General features: G+C 42.7%; 1 protein-coding gene across 4 annotated transcripts in view; it reads right to left on the reverse strand.

The window, feature by feature from the left end:
• The window catches only part of arhgef37 (Rho guanine nucleotide exchange factor (GEF) 37), a 53,796-nt gene extending 43,569 nt beyond the window's left edge, over positions 1-10,227 (reverse strand). For 3 of the 4 annotated variants that reach the window (XM_060928047.1, XM_060928043.1, XM_060928044.1), the window contains exon 1: positions 9,805-10,227. The gene's annotated coding sequence lies outside the window, so the exon portion shown is untranslated. Of the gene's footprint in view, positions 1-9,781 lie in introns of all 4 variants that reach the window. The other variant, XM_060928045.1, reaches the window with a different exon arrangement.
• Between the last annotated feature and the right edge of the window lie 14,532 nt (positions 10,228-24,759).

Here is a 24,759-nt window from a genome sequence, read left to right on the forward strand (position 1 = left end):
ACTGTAAATACAAACAAATTATATTTGCATTATAATTCCCAGTAAGATATGGGAGTCTTACATTTGTAAATGATTTCAAAAGGACTGAAATGGCACTGAAAGATCAGAATATTTTACCAGGCTGAAATACCCCCCCAACTTCATGACCTCAACATATGGGGCATATCACCGCAAAATGAGTCCAGTGTAGCAAAAGTTCGTTCTGGGATACAGGGATGTGAAACGAGAACGCAGAAAAAAAAAAAATTTCTAACTTCGCCGTAAACAAACAAAAAACAAAAATCTATAAATATGACTTTGTAGGCCAAATATCTGGTTACTATGCATTAATTTCGATTGATACGTACGTCACAATTTTACAGCTGATTTTCTCCAAACTTGATTTTCTGTTCCTCCTGTGAATCTTTTCATCATGGCACACCTTCAGCCTGTTCAGTGTGCTGAGTGCAGGATGTTTAGTCATTCTTCCTCCGTCGCTAGCGATAGCTTTATTTGTGATAAGTGCAGATTAGTTAGCTCTCTGACGGAGAAGATTACAGTGCTAGAAGCGCGTGTCCAGGCTTTAGAGAAGGTTAATGAGCGTGAGAACAGTGTAGTTTCTGTAGAGGAAAGTCTGGATGCCCTAGGTGGAGTTAGCAATCTCCCAACTCCGGCATTAGAGCCCTTACAGCGGGGCGAATGGGTGACGACTCGGCGGCATAAGCGTAGAGCCAAAGCTACCACTGAGGCTCGCCCACAGGAGCACCACTCCTCTCCGCATCACATGCCGAACAGGTTTGCTCTCCTTAGTGATGCACCCACTGAGAAACCTGAAAGAGCTCTGGTTATAGGGGACTATCATACGGCATGTGAAATTAGCTCAGCCTTTAGGGGCACCAGCAGCTTTAGTCAGGTGTATACCAGGAGCCAGGGTGCCGGATATAGCAGGTAATCTTAGGGTCCTAGGCAAGCACAGGTTCTCAAAGATAGTTATCCATGCAGGAGCTACACCTTCGTCAGTCTGAGGTTACTAAGAGTAACTTTGTAGAGGTGTTTAAATTTGCGAAGGCGATGTCCGATGCTGTAGTATGCTCTGGCCCCATCCCAATGCGGCGTGGCGATGTAGCTTACAGCAGGTTATGGTCACTGAACTGCTGGCTGTCCAGTTGGTGCTCTGAAAACAGTGTGGGCTTTATAGATAATTGGGCTAATTTAGAGGGCACTGCTGGCCTGTTAGGGCGGGACGGTATCCATCCCACTCGGGAAGGTGCTGCTCTCATTTCCTGCAGCATAGGTCATAGTCTCAGAACAAGCCTAGTTAATTTCTGACAATCCAGAGCCAAGGCCAGGGAGCAGACAAACAGGCTAAACCGACTGTCTGCTAGCTGCACAGAGTCGTCACTCAGGGTCCACTACATCGAGACTGTGTCTGTTCCCCAAGCTAAACAAAAAGGTAGAAATTCAGAGAGTTTGTTCCAGTAACCTAATCAAAATAAAATTAGATCATACTGACTGTACAGCTGCTGTCAGCACCTTTGATCTAAAGGTGGGGCTATTAAATATTCGATCTCTTACATCTAAAAGCGCTAATGGTTAATGAACTCATTACTAATCAGGAGTTTAATGTACTTTGTTTAACTGAAACATGGATTAAGCCAAATGAATATATAGCATTAAATGAAGCGAGTCCTCCTGGATACAGTTATATACACCAGCCTTGTCAAACTAGCAGAGGAGGAGGCGTTGCGGTTATTTATAATGATTATCTAGGTGTAACACAAAAACCTGGTTATAAATTTAATACATTTGAAGTTCTTCATAGTCATATAATGTATGTAGCCTCGAAAAATAAGTCTACCCAGTTAATTCCATTACTTATTATTTACAGGCCCCCGGGGCCATATTCTGAGTTTCTTTCTGAATTTGCAGATTTTTTTTTTTTATCTCAGATCTGGTTATTTCCTTAGACAAAGCTTTAGTTGTCGGAGATTTTAATATTCACTTCGATAACCCAGAAGACCCTTTAAAAACAGCGTTTGTGTCCATCTTAGATTCAGTAGGGATTAATCAGAATGTCATAGGACCAACCCATAATGGTGGTCACACCCTTGATCTAATACTAACATTCAGATTAAACGTAGACAATATAGTCATACTTCCACAGTCTGAAGTTTTCAGATCATTATCTCATTTCATTCAAACTATGTCCGAGTAATAATATATGCACCTCACCACGCTACTGTATTAAACATACATTCACGTCAACTACTGCACAGAGCTTTATAAATGATCTCCCAGAGTTATCAACTCTGATTGGGTCACTGTCAGCCCCTGCAGAACTTGATCAGGCAACTGAATGCTTAGAGTCAACATTCCGCCATACTTTAGATAATGTAGCTCCTCTTAAAAGGAAAATGGTCAGAGACAAAAAATTAGCACCCTGGTATAATGATGACACTCGCACATTAAAACAGACCACTCGAAAATTGGAACGTAAATAGCATCAAACAAAATTGGTAGTGTTCAAATTGGCGTGGAAGGAGAGCTTCCTGAAGTATAGAAAGGCTCTTAGTGCTGCGAGATCAACATATCTCCTCCCTAATAGAAGATAACAAATAATCCTAGATTCCTATTTAATACTTTAGCAAAATTAACCAGGAATAAGTCCACTATCAACACATGCACACCTGCAGTATGTAGTAGCAATGACTTCATGAATTTTTTTTAATGACAAAATTGAGAATATCCGACAAAAAATTCAAACTACTAATTTAAGGTCAGACAATGAAAGTGACCTTGTAGTGAACTATATAACTATCAGATCATCAGTTAGAATGTTTTACTCCCCTTAAAGAAACTGAACTACTTTCATTAATCTCTGCATCAGCTTGCGTACTAGATCCCTTACCTACACGTCTATTCAAACAGATACTACCTGAAGTAATTGAACTGCTTCTAAAAATAATAAATTATTCTCTTACGATTGGCTGTGTACCCAAATCCTTTAAACTAGCAGTTATCAAACCCCTGATTAAAAAACCTGACCTTGATCCCTGTCAGCTGTCCAATTATCGGCCAATATCAAACCTCCCCTTTATCTCCAAGATCCTTGAAAAAGCTGTGGCACAGCAGTTATGCTCATATTTACATAGGAATAACATCCATGAAATGTATCAGTCAGGATTTAGACCTCATCATAGCACAGAGACAGCACTGGTTAAAGTAGTAAACGACCTACTGTTGGAGTCTGATCAGGGCTGTATCTCGCTACTTGTGTTGCTTGACGTTAGTGCAGCATTTGATACCATTGATCATTCCATTCTTCTGGATAGACTAGAAAATGTTGTGGGAGTTAAGGGAACGGCCCTCTCCTGGCTCAGGTCTTATTTAACTGATCGTTATCAGTATGTTGATATAAATGGTGATATTTCTAGACGTACTGAGGTAAAGTTTGGTGTTCCACAAGGTTCTGTCTTGGGTCCACTGCTTTTTTTTCTCTCTTATATATATATATATATATATATATATATATATATATATATATATATAACCTCTGGGTGATATTATTCATAAACATTGTATCCACTGTTATGCTGATGACACACAGTTGTATGTCTCTGCAAAACCTGATGAGAGACACCAGCTTTATAGAATTGAAGAATGTGTTCAGGACATTAGACACTGGATGCTTATAAATTTCCTTCTGCTTAACTCTGACAAGACTGAAGTACTTGTACTAGGACCACATACAGCTAGAAGTAAGTTTTCTGATTACACAGTAACTCTGGATGGTCTTTGTTTCTTCACGTGCAGCAGTAAAAGACCTCGGAGTGATTATTGACCCCAGTCTTTCATTCGAAACTCACATTGATAACATTACCCGGATAGCTTTCTTTCATCTCAGAAATATTGCAAAAATAAGAAATTTAATGTCGTCATTACATGATGCGGAAAAACTAGTCCATGCTTTTGTTACCTCCAGGTTGGATTATTGTAATGCCTTACTGTCTGGATGTTCCAATAAGTGCATAAACAAGCTCCAGTTAGTTCAAAATGCAGCAGCAAGAGTCCTTACTAGAACTAGAAAATATGACCCCATCACGCCTGTCTTATCCACACTGCATTGGCTCCCAATCAAATTTCGTATCGATTATAAAATACTACTATTGACCTTTAAAGCACTAAATGGTCTCGCACCACAGTACCTGAGTGAACTTCTGCTCCTCTATGACCCGCCACGCCTACTTAGATCAAAAGGTGCAGGCTATCTGCTGGTACCTCGTATAGTGAAGGCTACATCAGGGGGCAGAGCCTTTTCTTACAAAGCTCCACAGTTATGGAACAGCCTTCCAAGTAATGTTCGGGAATCAGACACAGTCTCAGCATTTAAGTCTAGGCTGAAAACATATCTGTTTAGTCAAGCCTTTTGTTAATGGTGTTTATGAGGTAAAGGTGTAGATCTAGAGCAGGGGTCTTCAATCCTATCCACAAAGGGCCAGTGTGGCTGCAGGCTTTCATTCCAACCAAGCAGGAGCTACACCTGATTTCACTTGTTTAATCATTTCACCCTCATCTCCAGTCAACAAATCAAGTGAGCCTCCAATTTGGCTGTAATGAAAGCCTGCAGCTACACCGGCCCTTTGCGGATAGGATTGAAGACCCCTGATCTAGAGGGTCCTCAGACAGAGTGTTTTGGTAAACTGGGATGTATGGATGCTGTCAGTCCCCACTCGCTTGCTCACTCGAGTTTGTTGACCGTGTAGTGGCTGGCTGCTTTATGTCCTGGGGCTCTCTCATGCCTGTGTTACCTTCTGGCTCTCCCCTTTTAGTTATGCTGTCATAGTTAGTTGCCGGAGTCCCTGCTTGTACTCAGTGCAATATGTATACTGTTCCTACTTATTCAGGTGACATTGGGCATACCCAACAACCTGCGTTTTCTCCCCCCCCCCAAAATCTGTCCCTCTGAGTTACATGGAGTCAACAGGAAATCTTTTGGTGGAGACCTCGACTGGCTATCGTAGCCTGCAGGGAATCGGCCGTCAGACATTCTGTCGCATGTCCCAGACCCGGTGAAATGTAACTGAATTGTCTTGGCCAACCCTAAGGGTCCCATCTGCATCTCATCATTGCTGAGGAGTGTGCTCCCATCACCCAATCAAGCATCCAGGTCATGATATTTTTTAACCATATTAACATGCCATTGTTGTGCATTATGCCTGATGTCAAGACTCTCGTCTCTGCAAGCCTACCACACAGATTTAATACTTGTCATTTTTAGGGCATACCCAACAACCGGTGTTCTCTCCCCCCCCCATCTGTCCCTCTGAGTTACATGTTGGTCCTGGGATTGAGATGCTGGCCTCTTCTGCCCCTCGGACCTGCTTGATCCATCCTGGTGCCCGGTGTCTTGTCGGAGTTTTATCGCATCGCTCCTGTGAAGGACAGCCCCATGAGGACAGTTGAGGGTTATACCTGGAGGATGCTCTGGACTCTTACAGTAATGCTTTTATGGCTGAGGACTACAGTTAACTTGCTAACTTTAGGACTGCAGCTGTCATGAACAGTTTTGCACTCAAGTTTCCATCAATGAAGAGTTTATAACATCAACGAAACTGTCTTCATGTTAAAACTGTTAATGTTATAGTCATGCTGTCTGTTGTTGACCAAATGAGGATGGGTTCCCTTTTGAGTCTGGTTCCTCTCGATGTTTCTTCCTCATGTCGTCTGAGGGAGTTTTTCCTTGCCACCGTCGCCACAGGCTTGCTCATTGGGGATAGATTAGGGACAAAATTAGCTCATGTTTTAAGTCGTTCAAATTCTGTACAGCTGCTTTGCAACAATGTTTATTGTTAAAAGCGCTATACAAATAAACTTGACTTGTTCAGACGATTAAGATGATACCTTAAAAACATCTTTGCTAAATTTGTCTAGATTGACTGCACCAAATTTAACAAATAATCCCATATTTTAAAAGATTAATGGTAGTTTTAGAATATCCAATAAAACTTTTTTTTTTTTTTTTTAAACCAACTAGGGGCATCCATGTCCTAAAGGTCAGAGAATTAGCCTTGGGCCCAAACAGTTGTCAGTTTGATTCCCTGGCAGGATATGTCTGTCCCAAGCATGTGAAGGCTGGACCCAGTGGAGTGTGCAGAAGTTGTCAGATGAGACTCAACATTCACTAAGGCAGCAACAGCAAGTCATTGTGGAGCACCCAGACACGGAAGATGTCATGGTCATCCACTGCAACCAAAGAAGTCCCTGGTCATGATGATTCTTCGTACCACCAGAACCCGACTTCCAAGGCCGAGAGAGTGGGATTGCCCCAGTGCAATGATTTACCCACTTTAAAACAACTTCCCGCACAGGTTTCTTTGTGCAATCCCCCAACTCGGCCCAAAAAGTCCTGCGGCGATGGGGAAGGGGTGAAGCAACAGGTAGAGGTAACCACTGGGAGTTGTAGTTCCAGCCCTGCATGTAGGCGGCCTGGTGACAAGAGTCGCACTCTCTCTCTGACCCCAGAACGACAGAGGAGTTTGGTATTCCCCCAGGCAACTGAGCAGCCCTATTTAAGACAGCACTGCTCACCCTCACATGAGAGAGGAGACTAGAAAAGGTGCCTCAAATATTGCTCACCCCTCTACCCATGGTCAGCTTACTGTGGCTGGCAGTGTTACCCCTCAAGTGGTCGAAATACAAAGAACAACAAAACAAATGACTTTCGGAGCATGCAATGTCCAAACCCTAATGGACAAGGAAACATCAAGACCTGAGAGAACAGCAGCCCTCATAGCTAGTGAATTGGTGCACTACAACATTGATATCGCTGCCCTCAGCGAGACCAGGCTGGCTGACAAAGGATCCATCACTGAACTGAAGGGTGGCTATACCTTTTTCTGGAAAGGCAAATCCCAAGATGAGGAGAATATACATGGGGTAGGCCTGGCCATCAAGTCCATGCTTCTCAAGCAGCTCCCTGACCTCCCCACCTCTATCAATGAGCATCTGATGAAGCTCTGCTTCCCAGTCAATGCCTCCCGTCATGTCACAGTCATCAGCACCTATGCCCCTACTTTGGCCAGCAATGACAAGGCAAAAGAAACCTTCTACAAGGACCTCAACAACCTCAAAGGCCACAACTCCCAGAGACAAGGTCATCCTGCTAGGAGACTTCAATGCCAGAGTCGGCACAGAGTGCACTAACTGGACAGGCGTGCTGGGGCCACATGGCATAGGCAAAATTAACTCTAATGGCCTACTGCTCTAGAGTCTCTGTGCAGAAAATGACTTGATCAACACCTTGTTCATACAAGCAGACAAGTATAAAATCAACTTGGATGCACCCACAATCAAAACAATGGCATCTCACTGACTTTGCAATCTGCTGCAGATGTGACATCAGAGACTTCAGGATCACCAGGGCCATGTGAGGAGCTGAACACTGGATCTACCACCAACTTCTTAAGTCAATTGTCAAGCTGCACATCCTCCTTACCAATCACAAAAAGCCAAAGCTCGTCAGACCGTTGTTCAACACCAAACTTCAGAACCCAGTATGTTGAGATAACTTCATGAGCTGCCTGGACGACAAGTTGACCTCCCATGGACCCCTCATTGGAACCCCAACTCGGTAGTGGGACCAGTTCAGCATGGTGGTGAAGCAGGTAGCCCAGTCAATACTCGGCCCAAAGAAGAGAGTTCACAGGATTGGTTTGATGAAAATGATGTTACCATTGGCCAGCCCCTGAATGACAAGTGTTCACAGCATGGCAGAATGACTTGTCCTCCAACCAACCCCAAGTGTGACTGCTTCAAGCACCTCCAGAGCTGTGCCCAGGCCGCTCTCCACCGCATGCAGGATGAGTGGTGGCAGAGGAAAGCGGACGAGGTCCAGCTGTATGCTTACACAAAGAACTCCAAGATGTTCTTCAGCACCATTAAAGCCATGTACGGACTGTCCCGACCCAGCACCCCCCCTTCTGTCCACCGATGGCACGTTGCTGAAGGAGAAGAGCGCAATCAATGAGAGGTGGAAGGAACACTTCAGCACTCTCCTCAATAGACCCTCCACTGTCAGCCTCGCTGGCCACGGGGCTCGAACTCGAGACCTTCTTGCTGTGAGGCAACAGTGCTAACCACTACACCACCATGCCGCCCAGATTGGCTAGTTCATAGCAAAATCGAAAATACCATGTACTGCAAAGACTGCAGAAAGTATGGCAAAGACAGGCACCAGTAATTTTAACTCGAAACTATAAAGGACCACGAAAAGTCAAATGCACACATCGGTACTATAACATCAAAACCGGCAAAGACGGCTGGTTCACTACAGGACAGCATTGCTTTCAAGTCCCTGGCTGTCATGAAGTCGGCTGAGCTGGAGAGGATGGAGCTGCTGTTTAGAAACGTTCACGCGATTGTAAAGAAGTTGATCCCACCCCAGCTATCAACTTATGGCCTGCTGGAAGCCTCAGGTCACGAAAACCATTTTTCATGGACCATTCAGACTCATCTGATGATGAATGTAATGAGGACATTTAATGTCTCTCTCTACACATGTTCTCTCACACACACACACTTAATAGATAACATAATATACATAATACACATAATACTTGCATATCAAAACATCAAATGTTTTTCAATGATAAATGTTTTGAACTGGACTTTTAATATTAGAATAAGTTCAGTTATACTGAATGTTATTTTTCATATTATACAATATTTCATATTGTAAGGGCTTGAATTTGAGTTCAATAAACAGAATACTCTGTTTATATTTTTGTCTGAATTGGTTCCATGTTTTCATATAGGGAGCTACCTTAACAGCACTGAATACTTGAGTGCTACTGTAGAGATATATTATACGCTGCCATTCATAATTAAATCTAGATCTTCCAAACTTTAACGTATCATGGTCAAGAAAAAACTGCGATTTCCTGGCAACAAAATTGTGGCTAGTGAAAAGGCTGAATGGCTAGTGACTCGGGAAAACCAAGTCAAGTCAACTTTGTCAAATATGCTACACATGCTCGACATACAGCACAGATGAAATTTCAGTCCTCTCTGACCCACGGTGCAAACAGGCAATGCAATAAATAAAAATAAAAATAGAATAATTGAAAAAACAAACAATATAAACAGTATAAACACTAGATAGGAACTAGACATAGACTAAACACTCAGACAAACAATATAAACAGTATAAATAAACAGTATAAACCACTAGCCACAGTGGCCGGTGAGCAAAAAAGTTAATGTGCTTTTTATATACAAAAAATTAAATAAAAAAATATATATAGTGCGTCTGTAATACACCCATACTATATTTAAAAACAAATCATACCATATCACACACAATGAAGCAAAAGATGAAAAAGTTTCCATCTATGGATAGTGTCTAAATTATACAATTTCACTCGCAGTTAATTCAGGGAGGCCAACATTTGTTCATGAATATAAAACAAACAATAAAATAAACATATTTCATTCCTGTGATTATACCAGGATAATTTCCAGCATAAAAACACGATTCTTGACATGAGGACAGTTGTAATATTTATAACTTGTCTTTACATAGAATGTGTGTACACACTTTTTAATTCTAAGTTTTAGCCAAGTATAATAACTCTGTTGTTGGATCCTTTAATAAATACAAAAAGTTACCGAGTGAAGTGAAATTGTCTCCTGGAAGCTTTATGGTAAAGTGTTACAGGTGAACTCGCTTTATTCGACAAGAATAAATAGAAACCAGAACAAACCAGTTTATTAAATGAAACAGAAGATGAAAGTTTATAGCCACCTGTTGACAGGAGCGCCGCTTACCTACAGCCAAGAGGAGCCCATTTCACTCAGCCTCACGCTCCTCATGTTCTCCCAGGGATGCGGATACTGTTAGTGTTTCCGCTGTTTGGTTTAAATCCTGTGAAACGCTCACATTTAGCGAAGTGTGTTATTATAAACACCGGTAAAGAGCGGAATAAACCGAAACCGTGACTCAGGTCATCACCTTCTGGCGACATTCCTTTCTGAATCCTTCCACAACTGCACGCGCAGCGTCACTAAACACTACAGTGCGTCCTCAACCCAACCCAAACACACACACACACACACACTAAAGTGCGTCCCCAACCCAAACACACACACGCACACACTAAACACTACAGTGCGTCCTCAACCCAACCCAAACACACACACACACACTAAACACTATAGTGCGTCCCAAACACACACACTAAACACTACAGTGCGTCCCCAACCCAACCCGAACACACACACACACTAAACACTACAGTGCGTCCCCAACCCAACCACACACTAAACACTACAGTGCGCCCCAACCCAAACACACACTAAACACTACAGTGCGCCCCAACCCAAACACACACTAAACACTACAGTGCGCCCCAACCCAAACACACACTAAACACTACAGTGCGCCCCAACCCAAACACGCACGCATACAAAACACTACAGTGCGTCCCCAACCCAAACACGCGGACACTAAACACTACAGTGCATCCCAAACCCAAACACGCGGACACTAAACACTACAGTGCATCCCAAACACGCGGACACTAAACACTACAGTGCATCCCAAACACGCACACTAAACACTACAGTGCATCCCAAACACGCACACTAAACACTACAGTGCATCCCAAACACGCACACTAAACACTACAGTGCATCCCAAACACGCACACTAAACACTACAGTGCATCCCAAACACGCACACTAAACACTACAGTGCGTCCCCAACCCAAACACACACACACTAAACACACACACACTAAACACTACAGTGCGTCCCCAACCCAAACACGCGCACACTAAACACTACAAACTAAACACTATCAATAAAACACTCCACCACATCTACCTGACTCCACAGTAACTCACACTATCAATGCTCACATATGAAATAATATCTGTAGGAGGCGCGTGAGCTGGAGCTCACCTGTGGTAACGTGACGTCACACGCGCGAGGACAGGAAAGGAGAACTTGGCTCAGGTATATTAGCGCTCATCAAACAGCGATGTGGAAGTTCACCGGACAAGTTACAAATAAGTCCCTACTGGACACACAGTGCACTAAGTAGGGTGTAGAAGTCTTCAGTCAAGACCCTATATAGTGCCCCGATAAAGATTTAGGACATAACCTGTGTGGGTCGCAAACACTCCATTGTGAGTCCTTCTCGGGAGCCAGAGTGAAATAGCGACATCGTGTGGTGGCTTTTCTTAAAGCAACATACTCTATAAGATTATGTTTAAATGGACATTTTGTATTATAAGTCTTTTTTTTTATCACACACAGTATATACAAGTGACTGCATTGTGTTATGATAATAATAATAGCTCAAAGCAGCAGCACGGTGGTGTAGTGGTTAGCACTGTCGCCTCACAGCATGAAGGTCCTGGGTTCAAGCCCAGAGGCCAATGAGGGCCTTTCTGTGTGGAGTTTGCATGGTGTCCGTGTGGGTTTCCCCCAAAGGCATGCAGGTTAGGCTAATTCTTCTTTCGGCTGCTCCCGATTAGGGGTCGCCACAGCCGATCTTTCGTCTCCATTGCTCCCTGTCTTCTGCATCCTTCTCTACCACACCTGCCACTTTCATGTCCTCTCTCACCACATCCATGTATCTCCTCTTTGGCCTTCCTCATTTTTATTTGCCTGGCAGCTCCATCCTCAACATTCTCCTTCCAACACGCTCTGCATCTCTTCTCAGGATGTGCCCATACCATCTCAGTCTCATCTCTCTTAGCTTACAGGTTAGGCTAACTGGTGGCTCTAAATTGACTGTGAGTGTGAATGGTTGTTTGTGTCTGTGTCAGCCCTGCGATGACCTGGCGACTTGTCCAGGGTGTACCCCACCTCTCACCCATAGTCAGCTGGGATAGGCTCCAGCTTGCCTGCGACCCTGTAGGACAGGATAAGTGGCTACAGATAATGGATGGATGGATGGATGGATGGATAGTTCAAAGCACAGGTGTTTAGCACCTACAAGGCATTTGCCTGTCGCACGTCTACTAGTGCCAATGGGCCAGCTGCAGGGTCATCAGCTGGGAGCCACCCTTCACAGACGTTTCACCCCTTTAATCCCAGAACATCTATGGGTGGTGGGGCCACAGTAGGGATGTCTCCCTTCAGTTGGCTCTAAGATCATTGGTTTCCCTACTTTGGGTCTTTCCTTCTAAAGGCCAATTTATGCTGACAACCCAGTCCTCACAGATGGCGTCGCAGATGGCGTCTGCGAAGCCCCCCCCCTTCGCAGACGCTCTGCGCGCACCTCCCAAAAATTGTGACCACCGCAGACAGCCTCGCAGACAGCGTCGCAGACAAGAGGGCTCTGATTGGTCCACTCTACATCCGCTGTACACGCACTTCCGCTTCCCTACTTTCCCGGTTTGGTTTGTTTTCATGACCGCCATTTTTAAAAACACGAGCGAAGATGGAGCAGCACGAAGAGCAGTTGATCGAGGAAGTGAGGAAGTACGTACATCTATATGACTCCAGTTCTAGTCATTATAAGTAACGGGAGGATAAACACTCCACTAACCACACCCACCAACTACTCCTAGCGATTTCGCGACTTTGCGCCCCCTTGCGTTGTGGCGGTGAATAACATCACGCACACCTATTACTCCCCGCTCAATGATAAATTACAACTGTCTGCGAAAAGCTATCTGCGAAAGCCTTGTCGCAAGAGCATGCAGAGGCCTTTAGCCATAGCCAGAAGCTACTTTTCTCTGCCACCTCAGCAAGTTCCTTGAGTGTCCTCTTTTGTCTGGACCCAGTGACTCCAAGAACTTTCAATACCCGCTGTATAGATTTTCCAACAAAGCCTCTGCATCCAACTTCCACAGGGTAGGTGCACACCTTCCACCCTGCTTCTCTGAATGACGCAGCAAGCTTGCTGTACTTCTCCTCTTTTCTCTCAAAGGCTGTCTCCATAGCCTCATCCCACAGCACAGTAAGTTCTGCCATGATTACTGTTTTGGTGGAGATGGACCACAGGACAATGTCTGGTCATGAAGAGGTTGTAATTATTTCAGGTGGAAACTTCAGTTGTTGGTCCAGGTCAACCCTCATATGCCACTTGCCTCTAGGTGTCAGTACAGACCACTTCTTCTGTTTGGTGTTTTCAGCTTTTTTCCCCTTGCCTGACAAAGTGGATCCGCGGTTTGGAAAATGACGGGCTTGTCTTGTTGGCATCGAGCCTGCATTCCTCCAAGACCTCTGCCAGTTTTCACAGCACTTGATCGTGACGCCACCTGTACCAGCCCTGTGTCAAGGCTGATTTGTAGCAAGTTATATTGTGCTGCAAACTGGGATTGTGTGTATCATTATTTATTTAATTATTTTCAGTAACCACCTGAGAATCCTGAGCCTATCCCAGGAACATTGGGTGTGAGGTGGGAATACACCCTGAATAAGACACCTGGAGGAAACTGGAGAACCTAAGCTCAGGTGGTAAGCTGTGAGATGGCAACACTAACCTCTGTGCCACCGTGCCACTTATTATTATTATTATTATTATTATTATTTATTTTTTTTAAAAAATTATTATTACCTCGCCCCGAGACAGAGTCCACCGGGGGCGAGGTATTGTTTTTGGTCGGGTTTCTTTATTTCTTTGGGGTTTTTTTTGTTAATGATATTACAGGAAAATGGCTGGATCAATCTTCATGAAACTTTCAGGATAGATGAGCATTGATCTCAAATAGAACCTCCAACATTTTGAGGGTCATCTGATTAAGGTCACCAAAACGGTCAAAATCATTTTTGTTGTGTCTACTGCCTCATATAGAGGCGCTAGCCACTATGTCATCGTGCTGTAAGGCAGCTGGGCCATAGAAGGTTCACGCTGCACGCTACACGCTACACGTTCACGTGAAGAACCGGACCCTGGGCCATTAAACTTCATGCTTGGATGTTCACGTGTTGCGTCTGTTCTACTTTGACCGACCAACAATATGGACTCTTCGGATGACGACGATTGCCTCATTCTGCTTTTACTGAGACAGAGGAAGAGAAAAAGGAACAGAATTTGGAGCCGAGAACACTTCCTTCTGAGAGAAACCCGTGGTGAATTTCACCGAACATTCTATAATCTGCTTGACAATCCCGATGAAGAACTATTTTTCAATTATACCATTCAATTATATTTTTTCTGAAGTTTTCCCCTGAAAGCATAGAGTTATCTCCCTAGACCCGTTCTGATTGGCTGGCGCGGCGGTGACCGCATGCATTGACTGGAATTTCCATCTTCACGCCTAGAAAAAAGTGTGCATGTTCATTTCTCGCTTCACGCGTGAAGTGTGCAGCGTGCAACGTGAACGCCGTTCTATGGCCCAGAGCAAGTCATGCTACGTTTGTCCACTTTTCTTTACACGCGTGCAGCGTGAACCTTCTATGGCCCAGCTGCCTAAGAATGTAAGAGTGTAACAGTCATGTACTGCGCATGCGCATACACGTGTTCTGATTAAAATGACCAGTGAATGTATACAATTCGGTTCACCATTCAAAATAAATGGACGAGACTAAAGAAATCACTTTCAGACATGTTTATGATTTATTGAGGAAAATGATCCAATATTACATATCTGTGAGTGGCAAAAGTATGTGAACCTTTGCTTTCAGTATCTGGTGTGACCCCCTTGTGCAGCAATAACTGCAACTAAACGTTTCCGGTAACTGTTGATCAGTCCTGCACACCGACTTGGAGGAATTTTAGCCCATTCCTCCTTACAGAACAGCTTCAACGCTGGGATGTTGGTGGATTTCCTCACATGAACTGCTCACTTCAGGTCCTTCCACAACATTTCGATTGGATTAAGGTCAGGACTTTGACTTGGCCCTTCCAAAACATTAACTTTATTCTTCTTTAACCATTCTTTGGTAGAACGACTTGTGTGCTTAGGGTCGTTGTCTTGCTGCATGACCCACCTTCTCTTGAGATTCAGGTCATGGACAGATGTCCTGACATTTTCCTTTAGAATTCGCTGGTATAATTCAGAATTCATTGTTCCATCAATGATGGCAAGCCGTCCTGGCCCAGATGCAGCAAAACAGGCCCAAACCATGATACTACCACCACCATGTTTCACAGATGGGATAAGGTTCTTATGCTGGAATGCAGTGTTTTCCTTTCTCCAAACATAACGCTTCTCATTTCAACCAAAAAGTTCTATTTTGGTCTCATCCGTCCACAAAACATTTTTCCAATAGCCTTCTGGCTTGTCCACATGATCTTTAGAAAACTGCAGATGAGCAGCAATGTTCTTTTTGGAGAACAGTGGCTTTCTCCTTGCAATCCTGCCATGCACACCATTGTTGTTCAGTGTTCTCCTGATGGTGGACTCATGAACATTAACATTAGCCAATGTGAGAGAGGCCTTCAGTTACGTAGAAGTTACCCTGGGGTCCTTTGTGACCTCGTCGACTATTACACACCTTGCTCTTGGAGTGATCTTTGTTGGTTGACCACTCCTAGAGAGGGTAACAATGGTCTTGAATTTCCTCCACTTGTACACAATCTGTCTGACTGTGGATTGGTGGAGTCCAAACTCTTTACAGATGGTTTTGTAACCTTTTCCAGCCTGATGAGCATCAACAACGCTTTTTCTGAGGTCCTCAGAAATCTCCTTTGTTCGTGCCATGATACACTTCCACAAATATGTGTTGTGAAGATCAGACTTTGATAGATCCCTGTTCTTTAAATAAAACAGGGTGCCCACTCACACCTGATTGTCATCCCTTTGATTGAAAACACCTGACACTAATTTCATCTTCAATTTAACTGCTAATCCTAGAGGTTCACATACTTTTGCCACTCACAGATATGTAATATTGGATCATTTTCCTCAATAAATAAATGATCAAGTATAATATTTTTGTCTCATTTGTTTAACTGGGTTCTCTTTATCTATTTTTAGGACTTGTGTGAAAATCTGATGATGTTTTAGGTCATATTTATGCAGAAATATAGAAAATTCTAAAGGGTTCACAAACTTTCACGCACCACTGTGTAGCCACATGTACCCACAGGGTACCTATTTTTTGTGCGATATCTTCCTTCATATTCATCATAAGTGCTACCGGGTGAGGTTTGTTTTGCCTGGCAACACTTATTATTATTATTATTATTATTATTATTATTATTATTATTATTATTATTATGTTCATTCATTTGATATACCACTTATCCATTGCAGATCACGGGTGAGCTGGAGCCAATCCCAGCTGACACTGGGTGAGAGGCGGGGTATATCTTGAACAGGTCACCAGACTATCGTAGGGTTAACACAGAGAGACAGTCAGACATTCATGCTCACATTCACACCTGTGGGTGCCCTCTGTCTTTCCAAGAAAAAAATACACCAATATTAGGTTTATTTGTAGCATCCATGTCAGATTATTTGCTGTTCATAAATGTTTTAAAGTGAAGTATTTTTGTCTTTTGTGGAACCTAGCACAACAGCACAACCAGTGGTTGTAAGCAAAATACACAAATAGTAACAGAAGTGAGACTGGGGCTGATTTTTTTCAAGCCCAGACTGTAGATTCGTATAACACCCTAGATTTCATATTCATTTGGTCTGATAATTTCCAGCCCATTTTGCTGACATTTATAATTTCATCAGCAGTGATTGATATGTGTGTGTGTGAGTGTAAAATAGTTTACCCCATATCTTACTTACATGGCCATCGATGAGACCTCATGATATCATGCATTGCTCAATCCAAATTTCATTGGCTAGCTATCGACAGATATTAGATTTTAGCCCTCCCAGCCGTCAATGCTCCTCTTTATTTTTCTTCTGTGCAGTACGCCGTTTGATTATCTTGTGGACTAAAACATGTCCCTTATTTACAATATATGTATTTTTTCTCCCTCAGTGGAAACAGAGCTTTCTTTATTGGCTCCTGTTGGGTTGAGAAAGCTGCCCCAGGCTCCTGTAGCATATAAAAGGAATTGTGTTCATGAAAAGTTGCATAAACCATAAAGCTGATCTAAAACAAATGGCTTTACAAAAATCATGGCACGTTTTTTGCAAACAGCACTGCCATTCCATGGTTTCGAGAGGTTAATCGCTTTTTAGCATGTGTAGCTTAACCTATGGCTTTATATTCACATTAAAATATGCATTTTTTTCTCCTTGGGCACTTGGTTTTGGTCAGTGAGAAAATTACGAAATATAAAATCATTCCCCGACTCACATTTTGACTAGTTGCATGCAACGCGTTTCAGCATAAGTTTTCCATGTGTGCTTGATTCGTGTCTCCAGTTTTCTCTGTGGTTTCAGGGTTATTGATGTTGGAGAAGTAAATTGCATCCCCTTGGATGGATTTTGGCACTGAGAGAGGAACCGTGGGTCCGGTTCACATCTCCATTACCCTTGCTTACAGACACTATAGAGATGAATTAGAGTCGAACCTGCAAAATGATTGAGGGCACAGAGAAAACAGCCCACTTATTTTGCAAAATGCTGAAACCACAACTGCAGTCATCTCCATACATAGCCAGATTATTATGAAATTGTTATTCCTCTTTTTTCTTTTAAATCTATACATACTTTCATTTTCTTAAAGAGAAAGAAAGAAAATAGTAATTCTGTGAACAATTGTATATAATCATAATAGGTTCCAGCCCAAGTAGCAAGCCTGCTGGAGGCCTTTGAAATAAAAGTGTGGATGAAATTATTTGTATGCTTATCTCATTATTTATTCTGCTTATATGGTAATATATGAATTGAGTTTCTAGATTGTAAAGTTGGCGATGAATTTCAAATTCATTAAACATTTATTATGAATCATGATACATACAGGGCACTTTTTCAATGGAATAAAAACACGTGTTCTATTCCCTTCTGGTGGGTTTCATTCATTTGGTTTTGATAGCATGCAATATTGTTAGCATATTGCTTATCCTACGTGTATTATGTCACTCTGCCCAATGGAGAATGAACGTTGAATATAGTTTACGATATTGCATGGTTGTCAAGACAACATGATGTCACACATCGGAGCTGACACGAGTATCCAGTAGGAAAGTTTTCTGCTGCACATGTGCAGAAGCATTTCTTTATTCGCCAGGAAAGCGAAAGATGCGTTGAGCACTCGAAAGGCTACCAAAATTTCATTGGATATTCTTCACGCATATTTACAAGAGAAAAGCATACCAACGGACGTCAAAAAACTGGAAAACAGACACGTTGGAGATGTAAAACTTCCATGCTAGCAAGCGACTGTGGCAATTTGTAAACAAACATGGCCACCAAGTTTGCTTCATTAAATACGGAAGATTTTGAGAGAATTTTGAAAGAGAAAGATGCGTTGAACACCCAAAAGGAATGTATATGTATAATAATAATAATAATATTAGCTGGCTTTTTTTTCATGGTATATCAGATATATTCCATTCAGCTAACACGATTTTGAACTTGTCTTCAACTCGTTCAGTACCATGCTAGCTGAATGGAACATATCTGATATACCACGAAAAAAGCCAGCCAATATTATTTAAATATATATCTCATGCCATGGGTAGATCAAGAGTTTGGAGTCAGGAATGGAAATGTGTGTGTGTGTGTGTGTGTGTGTGTTTCCTAAAGACAATCCATCCATGAATCAGGAAGTTAAACACAATAGTTGCCAATTGACACTAAACTCACACTATAAACGTCATACAGGATGCCATAAGGCCATTAATCACCATGACAATTTATGTCTAGTTATAAAACACTGTTGAAATTATGAGTAATTGCTGTGATAGCTGTTTCAATGTTTACAATGACATCTTAAGTCGCATGCAATTTTTTGCGAAGGGCACTCTCAATAATTTCATGACAGATAGGCCTACTTTCATAACCTGACAGAGTTTATGCCATGGCTTCAAAAATACTTACATATTTTACAGCTTAAACCACTAGTGCTTCTTTAGTTAGCAGCTAAACTCTGTGACAAGGCCTTTCTGAATCTGCCATGTCATATTTAACAGTTATTCCATGAAATCGAGTTGTACATGAGCTGATAGCTGGTGAGGCGTGAAGCGCTGAGTCGGCTATAAGCTGTGTATGACAAGATTGAGTGGAATAACTGTTTTATTCTATCCACATTCACTGGATTTTGAGAAACTGGGCATTTTTATTTTTTGCAAATTCAATAAATAAAGACTTTATGCAAAACATCCGACAAAATCATTTCCGCTTAGAATGTAAACAAACTGGGGCGGCACGGTGGTGTAGTGGTTAGCGCTGTCGCCTCACAGCAAGAAGGTCCGGGTTCGAGCCCCAGGGCCGGCGAAGGCCTTCCTGTGCGGAGTTTGCATGTTCTCCCCGTGTCCGCGTGGGTTTCCTCCGGGTGCTCCGGTTTCCCCCACAGTCCAAAGACATGCAGGTTAGGTTAACTGGTGACTCTAAATTGAGCGTAGGTGTGAATGTGAGTGTGAATGGTTGTCTGTGTCTATGTGTCAGCCCTGTGATGACCTGGAGACTTGTCCAGGGTGTACCCCGCCTTTCGCCCGTAGTAAGCTGGGATAGGCTCCAGCTTGCCTGCGACCCTGTAGAAGGATAAGGCGGCTAGAGATGATGAGATGTAAACAAACTGGCGAAATGACAGTAGCAATTTCTGAAAAATGCTATTATAATAACAATTCTTGAAAAATAAAAAAGATAAGTTCTTCCCATCAAATACTTTCATTCCATATTTTGCTTTTTTTTTTTGTATTTTTTGAGTTTCGTTTTCGACGAGAGTTTTAATTTCGTCCTTGGTTGGTTCAACAACACGCTCTGCCATTTTGTTTTTTCTCTACTCACGGTATATGAGCTGATAGCCTAGTAGTAGAGTAACCAATCAGAGTGCATGATTGTTCATATCCAGTGAATGTGGATAGAATAATATACAGTACACTCACTGGTAGGGGGCATGGTGGTGTAGTGGTTAGCACTGTCGCCTCACAGCAAGAAGGTTCTGGGTTTGAGCCCAGCGACCGATGAGGACCTTTCTGTGTGGAGTTTGCATGTTCTCCCTGTGTCTGTGTCTCCGGGTGCTCCAGTTTCCCCCACAGTCCAAAGACATGCAGGTTAGGCTAATTGGTGGCTCTAAATTGAGCGTAGGTGTGAATGTGAGTGTGAATGGTTGTTTGTCTCTGTGTGTCAGCCCTGCGATGATCTGGCGACTTGTCCAGGGTGTACCCCGCCTCTCGCCCATAGTCAGCTGAGATAGGCTCCAGCTTGCCTGCAACCCTGTACAGGATAAGCGGCTACAGATAATGGATGGATGGATGAATGGATGGATACTCACTGATAGTGTGATGCATAAAATCACAGAGATAAAGTTCAAGAACTTTTCACACCAAGCATGAGAATCGGGTAAAACATGATCTCAAATGTGACCTGCGATTTGATTTCAGAGTTGTGATTTCAGAAGCTTCTGATCACCTGGGATGTTCACACACACACAGAGCAGTCTACATAGAATGGTGTGAAAAAACAAAAAAACATCAACTGAGCAGCAGTTCAGCTGCCAGAAATTCCTTTTTCTTTTGATGAAAGAAGTTATAGGAGAAAGCCCAGACTGGATTGTGCTGACAGGAAGGCTACAGGAACTCAAATAACCACTCTTTACAACTGCGGTGAGCAGAAAAGCATTTCATTCAGTACAGCACACAACTGGACAGCTGAAAATTTGGGGAGAAAAAAATCACATGGTCTTCTGAGCTGTAACTTCTCAGTTCCAGTGAGCTGGTGGTCTCAGTAAAAATAAAACCAGTTGATGAATTGTCCACTAGATGGCAGGACAGGTAAGTGTAATTTGTAACAGCTCCGTGGAATAAAAGCGGACCCTATAGAATTTATTAATTTAATCAGTACTTAGGTTGAATATAATCACGTTTAAGGGGCCCCAAATGATTTTCATACTTTGTGACAGACACAATCTGAAACAGAAATATTGTGTTCTGTGTGAGCATACGCCAAAATCCATGTGTCAAACAAAACTGGGCTGTATTTGAAGTTCGGCTAAAAACGAAAGATCTTGGCCTCCAGGGTTTGTTCCATCCATCCATCTCCCTCTCTCCCTCTCTCACACACACACACACACACTCTCTCTCTCTCTCTCTCTCTCACATACACACACACTTGGCTTCATGCAGTCCATCCAACACAAACACTCTAACCAGAGTGAGAAACATGTGTTGGCCTGGTTGTCATTCCTAATAATATGAACATTTCCTTTTCCCATTTGGCTGCATGCACATTTTGTCATCATGTGTGCCCATGCGCATAAATACCAGCCCTTTGGAACGGTAACGTTGGGTGGCTAGAAACACAATGCAAGCAACCAATGACTTCATCCATCCTCGGGGTGGCCCTTCTGCTTGAGCAGTATCGGAGCTCTTTCAATTCTCTTGGCCACAGTACCTTCCACTTCCAGCTGCCCCTGCACCCGTGCAGGTATGGTTGAATGAAAAAACACAGAGGATGAGAGATAAAGAAACCTTGGCGTGTGCAATGCGATGCGATCTGTCCAAATGCATCTATTCATGACAAGAAGGCTGTATCTGAATGAAAGAGAGTAAAAGGAAAAAACAGGGAGGTAAACCGCTCCACCCCAAACACTCAAAGACGCATCAGATTTTGATTTTAGATCATCCTGCTTCAATCAGCTGATAAACCCAGAAAGAGCCAGGACATGTTTGTATAAACATTTCTTATATCACTGTGCTATTGCTCAATTCTGTTTGGTCAGAACGTGTATGAGTGACTGTAGCTGTATCAGATTCTGCATTTCCTCTAACAACAACTCTGACAGTAGCTCTTTCTGTAAGGTTTATATTATTTCTCTCATTTGAAGAAGAAGGCCAAAGAACATTATCATTTTCAAAGAAACAACTTACACCAGGTAAAATGCTCACCGGCCACTTTAATAGGAACTTGTTCTTGATTCTAAGGCTACGTTTACATTAGACCGTATCTGTCTCGTTTTCTTCGCGGATGCACTGTCCGTTTACATTAAACCGCCTGGAAACGCCGGGAAACGGGAATCCGCCAGCGTCCACGTATTCAATCCAGATCGTGTCAGCTCCGGTGCTGTGCAAACATTGAGAATACGCGGATACGCTGTGCTGAGCTCTAGCTGGCGTCTCATTGGACAACGTCACTGTGACATCCACCTTCCTGATTCGCTGGCGTTGGTCATGTGATGCGACTGCTGAAAAACGGCGCGGACTTCCGCCTTGTATCACCTTTCATTAAAGAGTATAAAAGTATGAAAATACTGCAAATACTGATGCAAATACTGCCCATTGTGTAGTTATGATTGTCTTTAGGCTTGCCATCCTTCCACTTGCAAGTGGTAAGTGACGCGCATGCCCGATATGCACTGAGATCACACACGCAGCGGCTCAGTCCCGAATCACTGCTCGTGCACTTCACTCGCGCGCTCTGTGAGCTGCGCAGGGCCGGAGTGCGCACCCTCCAGAGGGCACTCGCTGTTCAGGGCGGAGTGATTTGGAGCGCAGGATGCCTGCGGAGCCGAGCGTATCCGTGTATTGGCGTTGCTGTGTGCAAGCGAATCGTGTATTGGTGTTGCTGTGTGCACACTAATCGTTTTAAAAACGTTAATCTGATGATCCGCTGATACGGTCTAATGTAAACATGGGCTAAGATTCCTGTTCTTGGCTGCAGGAGTGGAACCCAATGTGGTTTTCTGCTGTTGCATGCTGAGATGCTTGTCCGCTCACCACGGTTGTAAAGAGTTGCTATGAGTTACTATATCCTTCCTGGGAGCTCAACCAATCTGGCCATTTTCCTCAACAAGGCATTTCCACACACAAAACTGTCGCTCACTCGATGTTTTTTGTTTTTCGCACCATTCTGTGTAAACTCTAGAGACTGTTGTGTGTGAAAACCCCAGGAGATCAGCGGTTTCTGAAATACTCAAACCAGTCCATTTGGCTCAAACCAACACCCACGCTACAGTGAAAGTCACACTTTAAGATCACAAATTTTCCCATTCTGATGTTTGAATTGAACAGTAACTGAAGCTCTTGATTTGTATCTATATAATTTAATGCGGGGCGGCATGGTGGTGTAGTGGTTAGCGCTGTTGCCTCACAGCAACAAGGTCCTGGGTTCGAGCCCCATGGCCGGCGAGGGCCTTTCTGTGCGGAGTTTGCATGTTTTCCCCGTGTCTGCGTGGGTTTCCTCTGGGTGCTCCGGTTTCCCCCACAGTCCAAAGACATGCAGGTTAGGTTAACTGGTGACTCTAAATTGACCGTAGGTGTGAGTGTGAATGGTTGTCTGTGTCTATGTGTCAGCCCTGTGATGACCTGGCGACTTGTCCAGGGTGTACCCCGCCTTTCGCCCGTAGTCAGCTGGGATAGGCTCCAGCTTGCCTGCGACCCTGTAGAAGGATAAAGCGGCTAGAGATGATGAGATGAGATAATTTAATGCACTGTGCTGCTGTCAAGGGATTGGCTGATTAGAGAACTGCATCAAACAGCAGGTGGGTGGGTGTTCCTAATAAAGTGGCTGGTGTGTATATGACAGATGCGCCGCATAAACAGATTGAGAAAAAAAAGTAAGTGTTAATATGGTGAGATTTTCTGTAAGGATACATTTATTTATTAATTTGCTTTTTTGGGTGGCACGGTGGTGTAGTGGTTAGTGCTGTCGCCTCACAGCAAGAAGGTCCGGGTTCGAGCCCCGTGGCCGGCGAGGGTCTTTCTGTGCGGAGTTTGCATGTTCTCCCTGTGTCCGTGTGGGTTTCCTCCGGGTGCTCCGGTTTCCCCCACAGTCCAAAGACATGCAGGTTAGGTTAACTGGTGACTCTAAATTGACCGTAGGTGTGAATGTGGGTGTGAATGGTTGTCTGTGTCTATGTGTCAGCCCTGTGATGACCTGGCGACTTGTCCAGGGTGTACCCCACCTTTCGCCCGTAGTCTGCTGGGATAGGCTCCAGCTTGCCTGCGACCCTGTAGAACAGGATAAAGCGGCTAGAGATAATGAGATGAGATAATTCTCAGGGGTCACCAATTTGTAACAATCAGATGAAAAGTTCGTAGCTATGTTTTCCAGTTTCTTGGTTACATGACAAGCTGCATTGCCTATTATTAACTTAAAGAGAGAGAATAATAAGATACTGGTGAGAAAACAACTGTTTATAGCTACTATAATGTAACTGATAACAGGAACTAACATGCTTTGCATATGTTCCACAACGTTATGCGTATATAAATGTATTTGTGCATATTGTAGAAAATAAAATTTAAAAATGTATAAAATACATTTATAAAATAAAAATTTATACAATTATACAGTAAAATTATAAAATTATATAATTATAAAGTAAAATATGTATGAATTATAAAGTTATGAAATAATAATCTAAAATTGTGCAACTATAAAATTATGCAATAAAATTTATAAAATTATACAATAAATCTGTACAAAAATGTATTAAATTATACATTATATAAAATGTATAAAATTAAAAAAGTATTAAACGTATAAAAAATTATAAAATAAATAAATGCATGAAATACATTTTAAAAATGTATAAAATAAATTAAAAAACAAATTAATTTGTATTTGTGTATATATAACATAATATTTGTGTATATATAACATGTATACATTTTTGTTTATGAATTAACAAAACCTACCACATTCTTTAATTAATAAAAACAATTATGAACTAGAAGGACACTCTACCAATTCATAGACAAAAAATGCATATATGCATAATGTTATACATACACAAATAAATTTATTTGT

The sequence above is a fragment of the Neoarius graeffei genome, chromosome 8 (genome assembly GCF_027579695.1).
Source record: "Neoarius graeffei isolate fNeoGra1 chromosome 8, fNeoGra1.pri, whole genome shotgun sequence".
NCBI classification, from domain to species: domain Eukaryota; kingdom Metazoa; phylum Chordata; class Actinopteri; order Siluriformes; family Ariidae; genus Neoarius; species Neoarius graeffei.